Genomic DNA, 13599 nt, shown 5'->3' with positions numbered 1-13599 from the left:
GGCTCGATCATTTTCGAACCGAGCCGAGCCACCGTTTTTTTCACTCGAGCCGAGCCGAGCTTTAAAAAAGCTCGCTCAGCTCGGCTCGTGAACAGTCCTAGCAGAAGGCGTTAGAGAGTCAGAGACCTAACCGTTAAGAGACCCAAGTAAAACTAAAAGTTATCAGGCATAAAGGATAGTGATCGTCTGCGTCATTGTAAGGGAAACGAGGTGTTATGTTGTTAATGTTATTAAGTTTGTTAACCCTGTTTAATGTCACAAATGATGGGAAATTCAACTAAAGATGGCAAAATAACTGGAGAATATATCTATTGTAAGCAATGTTATGCAAATAACGCAACGCGGATGAAACGCCACTTTTCATCTGGTATGTGCAAAAGGTGTCCCCTATCTGTTTTGAAAAGTTTTAAAATTAACTGCACGAAAAATGAGTCGTCTCATGATATGCAACTAAATTTGGTAAGTCAGCGAGGTGTAATTAGTTAAATTCTTAATTCAATTATATGAAAAGGCTGCAGTTTCTATTTCAAAATGTATCTATTAAATTAATTTCGAACTCAGGACAACAAAACTGAATAAGCTACCGAAATATCTTCAAATTCACGTTGTTCATCCGATATGTCAACGACTTCAGTGGCCACGGATATTACTATGTTACAAAACTAACAATCAACATCATCATCAGTTGTTAGAAAGAACCGAAAGTACACTGCCAAATATTTTGATTGCCTAAGCCTAACACATCAAGCAGAATTGGATATTGTCACGGCCGGGTAGTCTAGATGGCACTAGCCTCGCCATTTTAGAAGGCGCTAGTGTCTCTGCCATACCCGGAGAGTATAAAAGCTCGCCGTAGAGAAGGAACGAGGGTCGTTCTTAGCCATCGCTAGTAGAGGGTAGACACTGGCTGAAAAACAAAGAATTTCATCAAGCAGCCACTGTAGATCGTCAAGTTTCCCAAATTATTGACAACAATCTACGACGACATATTTTGGATGAGGATACCTTTTGGCCAAAATTTCAAGCAATCCACAAGATCTTGGAACCGTTGGCCAATGCCATTAAAAGCCTAGCCTACGTAATTCCAACTTTTAAGTATTTTCGATTGAAGATGATGACTTACTTTCCCACTTCTTAAGTAAAGAGAGGGACAAAATTAAGTCTTGTTTAGAAAAAAAAAATTTATGCGTTTTATTTTTCCGGAAAATTTACAGCCCTATAATTTTTAGAAAGGCAAGCAAAGGTGATATGTATGGTACAAATAAATAAGTGATTATGTATAGAATTCATTGTTGTTAAAATCGACCGCCATTCAGAGAAAATTGTTGAAGCCAACATTTTCTTTCTCCAATATGGCAATGACACCTACCATCTAGTACCGTTTTCTATTGACATTTTCTCTGGAGTAATATTATAGGATTAAAAATTAACGTTGCCTTATAAGTGCTTTAAAATACAGCAACGTCTCCTTCAGTATAGTGCTCCTAAAAATAGGTAGGGTGTTCGGTCGTTCGCTTTTTTAAACCTTTCATTTTAAATCGAGGTCTAAATAATATTAGACCTCCTTATCTATCGCAATGTTTTAACCATTTTGTTTTTCGGTCGGAGGTTAGTTTCCAGCTTTGCGTTTAAAATTCTAAGGGAGCGGTAGCTCCCTTAGATAAGGCCTGATGAAGGCTCTAATGTATAAGGAAGGTTTTTGGATTGGTTTTAACTTTTTTCGTATTAAGTTTATTGTTTCGAAATTTTTCTACTGAACTAAAATCCGGGCCCTTAATATGTGGTAAAAAATTTCAAGATGATCCACCTAATAGTTTATTTTATAAAGCATAAAGTTGCTAAGGGTGGTTTCATTTACATAAAATTAATCACAGATTTTGGCGAAAAACTAGATAATCTCCATAGAAATAACATGGGAAATTTTCCAAACTTACCCATTTTGTAACTACCCTTACAAAAATAACTATACGTTTGATAGATTTGAAAACGGTCTTAAATGAAAGCCCCATTTTTAAAGTGGGCGCCAATTTTTGTTTCATTAAGAAAAACAAGGTTTTAGTATTGTTTTTAATAGTTTTAAGTACCTGCCCCGAATTACGTGGTTTACCTTTAAACTGTGGAACTTAAGACATTTTTGCTTGGATTAAGTAATAAAGAAAGTCATTCTAGGACTTACGTCGTTTTACTGCGGATAATCAAATTGTTAGGGCAATTAGCTAGCTTAATTGTAATTATAACTATTGCGCGTCCAACTAATTTAGTTGCGAAGTACAGATTAAACTTAATTAAACAAAATAAGCAATTAAAGATAATTAAACAAAATAAGCAATTAAAGATAATTAAACAAAATAAGCAATTAAAGATAATTAAACAAAATAAGCAATTAAAGATAATTAAACAAAATAAGCAATTAAAGATAATTAAACAAAATAAGCAATTAAAGATAATTAAACAAAATAAGCAATTAAAGATAATTAAACAAAATAAGCAATTAAAGATAATTAAACAAAATAAGCAATTAAAGATAATTAAACAAAATAAGCAATTAAAGATAATTAAACAAAATAAGCAATTAAAGATAATTAAACAAAATAAGCAATTAAAGATAATTAAACAAAATAAGCAATTAAAGATAATTAAACAAAATAAGCAATTAAAGATAATTAAACAAAATAAGCAATTAAAGATAATTAAACAAAATAAGCAATTAAAGATAATTAAACAAAATAAGCAATTAAAGATAATTAAACAAAATAAGCAATTAAAGATAATTAAACAAAATAAGCAATTAAAGATAATTAAACAAAATAAGCAATTAAAGATAATTACCAATTATAGGTAATTAAATTTTTACACGAGTCTAAACTTAACATCTGTTTGTGTACAAGTCTACGGAATATGAACATTTTTGTGCAAAGGAGTATAAAATCTCTTTGAGCAGAGGCCTATGCAATCTTTTCGTGCACAGTACTATGAAATATTGTTTTACACAGGTCTACGGAATGTTTTTGTGCAAATCTGCATGGAATCCTTTTGAGTATAGGAGTATGGAATCTTCTGTGCACAGGTCTATGGAATTTTTTGTTCATGGGTCTATGGTATATTTATGTGCACAAGTTTGAAGAATCTTTATTTGCACAAGTTTGAAGAATCTTTATGTGCACACAAGTCTGAAGAATCTTTATGTGCACACAAGTCTGAAGAATCTTTATGTGCACACAAGTCTGAAGAATCTTTATGTGCCCAAGTGAAAAATCTTTATTTGCACAGGTCTACAACTTCTGTTTGTGCACAGGTCTACGACTTCTGTTTGATCACAGGTCTACGACTTCTGTTTGTGCACAGGTCTATGGAATCTGATTTGCTCATTTCTATGACATCTCTTTTTGCGCCAGTCAATAATATTTGTTTATGCACAAGTCTAAAACATCTGTTTGTACACAAGTCTAAAACACATGTTTGTGCACAAGTCTATAACATCGGATTGTGTAAAACCGTGTGACTTCTGTTTGTGTACAAGTCTGTGAAATCTATTTGTGCACGAGTCTACGTAATATATTTGTGCACAAATCTATGGAATCTGTTTATGCGCTAGTATACGGCATCTGTTTGTGCACGCGTCTACGGAAAATGTTTGTGCAAATGGGTGTGGAATATTTTTGAGCATATAGGGGTATGGAATGTTTCTGAACAGGTCCAAGGCATGTTTTTGTGCACAGGTACATGGAATATTTTTGTACAAAGTTCTATGTCACATGTTTATACAAAAGCCAATAGAATATTTTGTGCATAGCTCAATGGAATCTTTTTGTGCACAGCACAGTTTTATGAAATATTTTGTGCGCAGGTCTAGGGAATATTTCTGTGCAAATGGTTTTGGAATAGTTTTGTGCTATGGGTATGAAATATTTATGTACACAGGTCTATGGAATCTTTAGCGCGCAGGTCTAAGGAATCTTTATGTGCACAAGCATATATAATGTTTTGTGCACAGTTCCATGAAATCTTTTGTGCACATCTCCATGAAATCTTTTGTGCACAGGTCTATGGAAACTTGATGTGCACATGTCTATAGAATGTTTTTTGTGCACATGTCTATAGAATGTTTTTTGTGCACATGTCTATGACTTCTGTTTGTGCACAAAACTATGGAATCTGGTTTGAACATGTCTATGACATCTGTTGTGCACAAGCCTGTGACTTCCACTTGTGTACAAATATACGCAATTTGTTTGTGCACATGGCTACGGAATCTGTGCCCAGATCTCCGGAATCTGTTTGTACACAGGCCTACGGCATCTGTTTGTGCACAGGTTAACGGAATCTGTTTCTTTACAGGTTCACGGCATCTGTTTGTGCATAGGCCTACGGCATATTTTTTGAGCACAGGTCTAGGGAATCTTTTGTGCACAGTTTTATGGAATCTCTTTGGGCACACGTCTATGGAATATTTTTGTTCACAGGTCTATAGAATCGTTTTGTGCAAATGGGTATGGAATCGTTTCGTGCAAATGGGTATGGAATCTTTATGGAAACAGGTCTAAGACTGCTGTTTGTAAACAAGTCTAAGACTTCTGTTTGTGCACTAGTCCATGGAATCTGATGTGCACATATCCATGACATCTCTTATTGCGCAAGTCTATGATGTACTTTTGAGCAAGTCTATGACATCTGTTTGTGCACAACCCTGTGACTTCCGTTTGTGTCCAAGTATCCGAAATCTGTTTGAGCACATGTCTACGGTATCTGTTTGTGCACAGGTCTATGGAATATTTTTGTGCACAGGTCTACGGAATATTTTTGTGCACAGGCGTACTGAATCGGTTTGTGCAGAGGCCTAAGGAATCTGTCTTTGCAAAGGCCACTGCATCTGTTTGTGCACAGGTCTAAAGAACATTTTTGTGCAAATGGATTCGGGATATTTTTGTGAAAATGGATATGCAGTATTTTTATGCACTGGTGTACGAGATATTCTTGAGCATATTTTTGAGCATAGGGGTATGGAATGTTTTTGTGCAGAGGTCCATGGAATCTTTTTGTGTGCAGGTTCATGGAATCTTTTTGTGTACAGGTATATAACATCTCTTTTTGCACAAGTTTATGACATCTGTTTGTGCGTAAGTCTATGACATCAGTGTGTGCGCAAGTCTATGACATCATTTTGTGCGCAAGTCTGTGGCATCAGTTTATGCTCAATTCTAAGGGATCTGTTTGTGCCCAATTCTAAGGGATCTGTTTGTGCGCAAGTCTACGGGACCTGTTTGTAGACAATTATATGACATGTGTTTTCACAAGTCTATGTTATCTACGAAATATGATAGTGCACTCAGGGTGACCACAAATAACCTTGTAATAGTTATAGGAAAATAGGAAATTTACAATTGATTTACAAGAAATCATAGGAGACAAGCTGTTACCCGCGGCATCGCTTGAGTGTAGTAAGAACTTCCATCAAGTATGGGTACATTTTACTGATTCGACTAATATTTTTGTAGCATCCTAGGAGCGAAGGCACTCGGCGTCGCCCATCAGCTCGTCGGGACATTTTTTATTACTTTACACGCGGACATTATTCCATAAAGAAGGGTTTTTAAGTTTTTGGCCGCCATTTAAAATGATGGCAACAAATCGATCCCGAAAGACCATTCAGCCCGTCTATAGGTTAAAGGAAACCAGTGTACTAAATATTTGTGAAATCGGTTGAAACTCGCGGACTTTCTTACAAAAGAGAAGATTTTTTACACATCTGGGCGCCATTTATTAAGATGGCGGCGGATTGGAAAAATCTTTCCTAGTACGCGCCTACTACTTACGAGTAACGTTCCTCCAAATTGTCAGCCTTCTGGGGCCAGCGGTTTGGGCTGGGCGATGATTATCAGTCAATCTGTCAGTCAGTCAGGACTTTGATTTATATAGATATAGATGTATAATTAAAAAAACAGGAAAAGACAAGAGAACTACTCTTGAAAAAATAGCAAAATATAGGTTGCAAATGCTTTGAAAGTAATAAAACAAGATTTACAAAGGGGCTTTGGTTTAATTATAACAATAAGTTCGTAAGATATGTTACATAAATTTGTCACTGGAAACTGAGAGCTTGTCTCTAAGTGACGTAAATGAAACGTCATAGATTCTCGTAAAGCGACGCCTGATGAGGCCCTGTCAAAGGCTTAGTACAGACTAAATAGGAAGATGGAGTAGAAAATCGCGTGTAGTCAATTCTCGCGTCGTTCTCGAACTAGCTCTCATTAAGTCTCTAGCATTTCGAAATATAGGAAGTGTCATACTTATGGAACGTAATCTTAGAAACATATGCTATAACTTTAAAACATCACAGACTTCCGTGACAAATTTTTAGAGGCTTCCATAGCATTGGTGATATATAATAAAACCAAAAGTGAGAGCGAACAAAATATCTAGAATTTCAAAAAATAGGAAAATATAGGAAAATTATCGAAATTATAGGAACTAATTGGAAGACATCCGAAAATAGGAAAAATTATAAAATTTAGGAAATATGGTCACCCAGCACAGGTCTATGGAATATGTTTGTGCACAGGTGTATAGATTGTTTTTATACACAGGTCTACGTAATAATTTTTGGTTCACGGGTAGTTGAGCGGTTTTCAAAAGAGCGTTTTGGAATAAAGCGGTTCCTAAAATAGCGGTTTGCAAAACCGCGTACAAGCAAAACCGCGGTTGCTGTTTCCGCGTTTCTCAATACAGCGCTATTTCCCAAAACAGCGGTTGCTGTTTCCGCCCAAACTGTGATTGATAGGGAGGGAAATATCTATTATATTAAGTATATAGGACAAAGAACAATATTATGCAAAAAATAGTAATGTTATATCGGAAGTAAATATAAAATATAATTTTTTGGAAAAGGCATATTATTTTGGGAAGTTAATGAAGATAAACAACAATATTTTGGAAAAGGCGTACTTTCGTACGCTCAAGATATAAACGCTGTAATCAAAATGCGCTAAAACGAGAAATGGCTATAATGGCAAACGCGTTTATGAAAAAGCCGTTTTGGACAATGCTGTTTTGATAACACGCCCAATCGATAACATACCATAATTTTTTAGCCTAAATCTTCGAAATCTATTTGTATTATTGCATCCACTGTGCTTTGCACGTGAAAACGACGGGAAGGCAATTTGAGTTGGACTGGGCGTTGAAACAATCAAGATTTATACTTCTATAATGGATGGTTAGGGTCTTGTTTGTTCAAACGCGGTAACTAATAAACGCGAAACACCACAAGACTTAAATGAAGCGCCTGCTTTTCAGTATAAGTTTTAAAATACTAGTTTCTAAACAGTTTGAATTCATATTAAGACTGAAGTGACAGATATTAATAAAAACTGTCTTTGTACACAAAGACGCGAAAAAGTAAGAGATAAGTGTAGAAAATTAATAGGGGATTGTAAAAAAGATTAGGAGGGGAAACAAATAGGGGGGAAGGCACTAAAAAGTGTTTCGTCACGTGGTGCAGCTGCTTTGAACCTTTGAGCAGACGCTCCTTTAGGTCAACTTTAAGAACCAAGGCTGGATTAAAAATATCGTTATGGATTCTTATAGTTGGACCTTTATCAAAAACGGATTTATGGGATAAGAACGTCGGAGTTAGCGAATTCACTCCCCATCCTCGCATACTTTATTGAGAAACTTCGTCTGCTTATATTTTGACTCTACCCACAAATTCTGTATATAGCTACTTCTAGAGATCGAATTTGTGGGTCGAGTCAAAATATAAGCAGACGAAGTTTCTCAATAAAGTATGCGAGGATGGTACTAGAGGCTAAAGCTACGATCTGACGTTCTTATCCCATAAATCCGTTTTTGCCTTTATTTATAAAAAATGAACATCAATGCAATGCAACGTACTTCATATTGAAAAGAAAAACTCAACTTCAGTTTTAAATTAAAAGGTTTAATTATCTGCAGCGCCCAAATCCAAATACACAAAAGTTAGGCCTTGTCCCACCAAAAAAAAAAAAAAAAAAGATTATGGGCGGGGGACGGGGTGTAGTAGGACGTTTTGAATATGTCCAGCCTTGTTTTTAAAGTTATCTGGCAGTACTGAAAACACTTTCACGTGACCTCTTTCTTTTTTACAATCCCCTATTGTTTGAAGTAACAGATATTCAAATTTTCATTTTTGAAGACGTGATTATAAAACATCAATTATTTGAAAAAATTTCTTATCTTAGTTTTTTTTCACAAAAATTTCAGAGAAACTACTTTGATACTTCTGTTTATTTTCGAGAAACATTTGCTTCGAGGAAGTTCAAATACTCGGATATCTGAAAAATAGAGCTACAAGTATTTATTTCTATATTTTAAAATTGAAAATATTGCGAACCGAAAATTACATTCGCCCTTTGACTGTATCTAAGGATCTGTAGCTTGATCGTGATCTTTTGAGAAATATACAAGAAGTCAATTTTTGAAACCTTGAAAACTTTAAAATAAACGAACACGTTAAGCATACGTTTTCTATTTTTAAAATGATGCACATGTTTAAGGATAAAATATTTTACTTAAGGAATTTTGGTGAAAAAAACTAAGATAAGAAATTTTTTCAAATAATTGATGTTTTATAATCACGTCTTCAAAAATGAAAATTTGAATATCTGTTACTTCAAACAATTAATTTTCTACACTTATCTCTTACTTTTTCGCGTCTTTGTGTACAAAGACAGTTTTTATTAATTTAACCTGGACGTGTTATGGATTTCAACATATAACATCAAGTTAAATGATCATGTGCCATTCATTTTCACGCGTTTAAAGATAATATTATGATATTTATTAGTAACAACAACGTGATCTTCACTGTTGGTAAACGTGAATAAGACGGTGCTTAGAGGGGACAAGGTAATACCGTACACCGCTTTTAGACGTGTAAATCACGGGTTTTGGGTACCTGAGAATCGTTGGGTACGCTTGCTATCCACGTTACGAACACTAAATTACCTTACATTATTTTCACGTTAATTTTGAATGCAAATATTGTTTACATATTTAATAAAAAAACGTGATCTTCACTATTTGTTAACGTGAATAAGACGGTGTTTAGAGGTGACATGATATGGGTTTTTTACACGTTCATAATTAGGTTTACCGTACACCGCTTTTAGACGTGTAAATCACGGGTTTTTGCTACCTGGGTTGATTAATATCAAGGTATCAAAGAAAAAAAATTTAATTTTAATTTGGAATTTCAATTTAAATGTATCCCAGTTTCTTAAATACCGATAGAGAGTCCGTCAATCAACGTTGCTACCTCCAGTCTCTACCAAGTGATTTAAATTTCAGACCTTCTCTAATGAGGAACTCAATTAACGAGATTTACAAACTCACATCATCCTTAAATTTAGTTATCATTTTAAAAACTATGCTACTCAACTATAACTGAAAAGGTATTGAAGGTTAAAATAACGTTACTATGAATAAATCAAAGAAAAAATCTACAACTTAAGCTTTTCCATAAAATGAACATTAAGATAATTAGGGATAATACCTAGTTTACAGACTAAGAGGATTCATTGCATTTACACAGTGATTCCTGGGCTTCAATTCTTACACAAGGAGGTCTGACTCACTGGGTGAGTCTAAAGCTGGGTCTCCTTACGTAAATTTAATATGAAAAATTTAAGGCTCCAAGTTGCTCAACGATAATTACAAAATTAAATCAACAACTCAACGATAACAGGAGTATTAAATGTATGTAAAAATTAAACTCTGACTAATGTCACTAATGTCAAAACAAATAAACACGAACTTGTTTGGAGCGTGAGGCTTTTCGAAGCAGCGGACTTTAACTGTTACTTTTGTTTTTATGGCCAAGAAGAAGTTTTGACAGCCTTCGAACATTAATCTCCGAGGTCACTCGCTCTACGGTACAAGCATTGCGCTCGACGGCCACCTTTTGCCGTAAGAATCACAGCTCCAATAGGTCTGACTATTCCAGAAAAAGTCGTTTAATTATTTCGTTGTCTGACTTTCACAACTTTGGAGATTTATTTCATGAAAACGTAAGTGCTCGAATCAGGCGAGGTGGTTTGATTTCGCGAAGTAAAAAGTTCTGTTTCGTTTCAATGTGCGCGGGACAGTCGCGAGATGTGCAGTACTCTTTAAAAAACTATTTACCAATTAACGAAGATTTGGTGATTGAAAGTTTACTCCATTACGCGTATGATTTCATCACCGATGGTCAAAAATTACTTTGGAGTTTCAAGAGCTTAAGAAAATCGATGGGAAATTATCCGACCTCGTGTTACTCGACTGGCCGGACTGGGGCTATCAAAGGTTTTGGCAATTATTATTACGTTTTTGGTGACTGTGAGGAGGAGCAACCAGTTTCCTTAACTATGGCGAGAATGTACATGAACTTTGCTAAATTCGTACATTCGAGTAAATCCCCCACTTTTAAACACCCTGACATTAGTTTTCATTTGATTAATTTCGCAACGCAATTAATTGCTTCCGGAACCCCAGGAAACTATGCCAAAATAAAGTTAAAACGAATCAGTTATTGGCCGCCAACCGTTTAATATGGAACGTCCTGCTTTCTTTGAGTGAAAGTTACTCCAATGTGCCGCGTTTGGAATTGGTAGTTTCTTCAAACAGAAAATTAAACTTAGCTGAATCGTACAGTTTCGCGACTAAATTGTTTTTAGAGGTGCAAGTGGTCCACTATGCTTTGTTCCAAACGCCACGTCTGTCCTTTAAAAGTCACATCAGAGACAATTTATTTCCCATTTACTTATTGATTGATGGACATTTAAAAAATGTCCTGCAAGTTCTTGAGTTAACCGATAATGAAGCTATGGAAAGGGAACAAGAGACTCCGAGTGGTTTTTGGTCGCTATTTTCTATCGCCGTACGCAATACGCTTAACACTATCAAACTAAAGGTTTTATTTAATTCATTTGCGTTTCTAAGTGAACATAAAAGGAAAAATATCGATCAGAAACTGCGTCCCCTTGTAAGCCTTTGCGGAATTTATATAATTTCGTTTGAATGAAAATAAGAAAAAAATTACCAAAAAAAGTGGAAGGAAACGCGAGTGATAAAGATTTTCTCATTGCATTAACTGGACTTTGCAAATAGACGTCTATTTTGCATTCGATTAATTGATTGCTTATCAAAGTTAGGCGGAATTAAGCAAATACACCCATTTCGGCAGTTTATCACACTACCACTTACGTCCAAAATAATATATATACTTTAATTTGTTAAATGGACCTTTTGATTCAAATTTAAACTGATAGAATATGTAACTTTATTAAGAAAATTCAAATAATACTAATCTTTAGGGATTCGAAACTCCTCTTTTGCTAATCAAAGGCCAATTGCGATATCAAAAGAATCCGTGGGCCCGTCAAAATATACATAGCTTGAAGTTTCGTAAGTAAGCTTTTTGTGGCAAAAGTCTTTGAAAAGTTATTTCATATTTCGCGCCTTTTTATTTCAACCAATCAGTACGGCGCACGGGATATGACGTCACGAATATTATTACGGGCTTCTACGCGACACCAGACAGTCAGCGCGCGTGGTCACGTGGTCAGCCCTTTGATCTTCCTTGGAATTTGTAGCCTTCATACGCATTTTGATGGTAGATTTTTTGTTACGTTACGTTTGTGAAAAAAGGTGTTTGGCTTCATTTATTTAAGGGTATGTGTTTATTTTTTATTTTAACTTTTTTAATTGTTCTGAACTCAGTTAAATGTTTTTATGAAATAGGATCGATATGGATAAAGAAGAGGCCAAACGCTTAGAAATTTTTGATGGTGATAAACGAAAAGCGGCGCAACATATGAAATTGACAATCGAAGATTTTGAGAAACTGATAAAATCAGGCGCCAATGACGAAGATGAATCTGCTAAAAGCAGAAATATATTACTTTACACGAAGTTCACTTCTCCCTACCTCGCGCCGGCCATCATCTATGAAGTATTTTTACAGGCTAGAAACGGTACCGTTCCTCCCGAACAGCGAGGCAGAGAGGTGAAAATAAAAACACTAGCGTCGCGTAGTGAGAAAAATGTGCTTTTCTTACAATCGTATCATGGTTGTATCTTATGCAGCGGCTTCTCACTTGCGCGAAATACAGTTGAATCCCGCCGTTTCTAGGAAACGTCAGATTATCTTGGCAGTGGCCATTTATCATAGTTCTTTCTCGAGAGGAAAAAGTTTTCTCTTCGCGACTAGCGCGCGTCGGTGAGAAATTCACGCCTCTACACTCTTGCAAAGTTTTTTTTTCGGGTTTTCTCTTCATAGATGATGTCCACGGTACTAACCATTATTGAAGTGAACTTCGTGTAAGGTTATATATTTCTGCTAAAAGTAGAAATAACGTTTTTCCTTCCGATGAAGATTTGCCCGAACGAAAACGAAAAACGTTTCCTTCCGATGAAGATTTTTCCGAACGAAAACGAAAAAAGCTTACTCTAAAGACGAAGATGATCTATTAATAAAATTGCTTGTTGAAAAATACCAGGAAGGTAATGATTACGTTTTTGGTAAGTGTATTGAAAAATTACTAAAGAATGTAATAGTTTTAAACATTTGTGGATTTTAATTTTTTTTATTAGGTCAAACTGTATACGACAGTATTAAGAAGTGTTTTCGTAATAGGACGAAATTATCACTTTGGACGAGGGGAACATAACAGTTTAAACCAAAAATATTGGCAGCAATAGAAAAATTGGAAAAACAAATCCCCGCAGGTATGTCTCTTTATCTTATCATTTTTATGAATTAGAATTTACCTTTGATTTTTTTCGGTTGAGACCAGGGAAAGACCCCCAACTGTATTAACGCGTTTTACGTTAGCGCCAGTTACGGTTTATTTATATTGCTTTTCGTTAGTTGTTGTTTTTGGTATCGTTACGTTAAGTTTGATTTAGCAGTTTCTTTTCAGAAAGGTAGGGGTGTGTCTTTTTATTACCATAATTTAAGAAATTTCTTTTTTTATCTTTACAAGAAGCGGAAGGCGCACCAAAAGACGACAAAGAAGGAACATCCACGAAAGGAATGCCCCATAGTATGTGTTTATATTATTTTCACGTTTCAAAAGAAAGCTTCTTTTGCGCACATTAATTTCAATTTTTAAGGTGCAGAAAGCGCTGCAATACCCGAAGGGAAAATGAGCCAAGAAGAAAAGGGACTAGCGGGTCTTAAAGAAAAATCCAGGAAAGGAACGTACTCTAGTGTTCTTTAATTATTATATTTAACTCTGATAAATTTAGACGGTTGTTATTATTTGGAATTATGTTTCTTTGGAGAATTAGTGATTTCAATTAAATTTAATTTTCAGAAAGTGAGGCTCCAACTTCTAAACACACCAACATTGAAGATTACGTCTCTAAACCATCTACTTCAAAGGAGCACGAAGGGACAAAGACGGACAAAAAATGAAAGTTTAGTAAACCATCTACTTCAAAGGGGCACGTCGAGACAGAGACGAAGCCAAAACTAATGTAAATACTATTATTCATTTATTTGCTTCGCGTCCAAGTGGAAACCCTTACTTTAACGTACTTTTTAATCATTAACACCAATCAGACAACATGAGATTAAACGTT

The 13599-nt window shown here is 35.2% G+C and overlaps 1 long non-coding RNA gene across 1 annotated transcript; it reads left to right on the top strand.

The window, feature by feature from the left end:
- The first annotated feature begins 11073 nt into the window (after positions 1-11073).
- On the top strand, positions 11074-11822 carry LOC149638274 (uncharacterized). Its single transcript, XR_016372320.1, has 3 exons — positions 11074-11418; positions 11494-11685; positions 11755-11822. It is a non-coding gene; the product is annotated as an uncharacterized LOC149638274 (long non-coding RNA).
- The last annotated feature ends 1777 nt before the right edge of the window (positions 11823-13599 follow it).

The sequence above is a fragment of the Phalangium opilio genome, unplaced genomic scaffold (assembly GCF_054372755.1).
Source record: "Phalangium opilio isolate 3A_F unplaced genomic scaffold, DU_Popi_V2 ptg000094l_1, whole genome shotgun sequence".
NCBI lineage: Eukaryota > Metazoa > Arthropoda > Arachnida > Opiliones > Phalangiidae > Phalangium > Phalangium opilio.
Note: the sequence above shows the minus strand (reverse complement) of the source record. Positions and strands in the feature narration are given on the sequence as shown.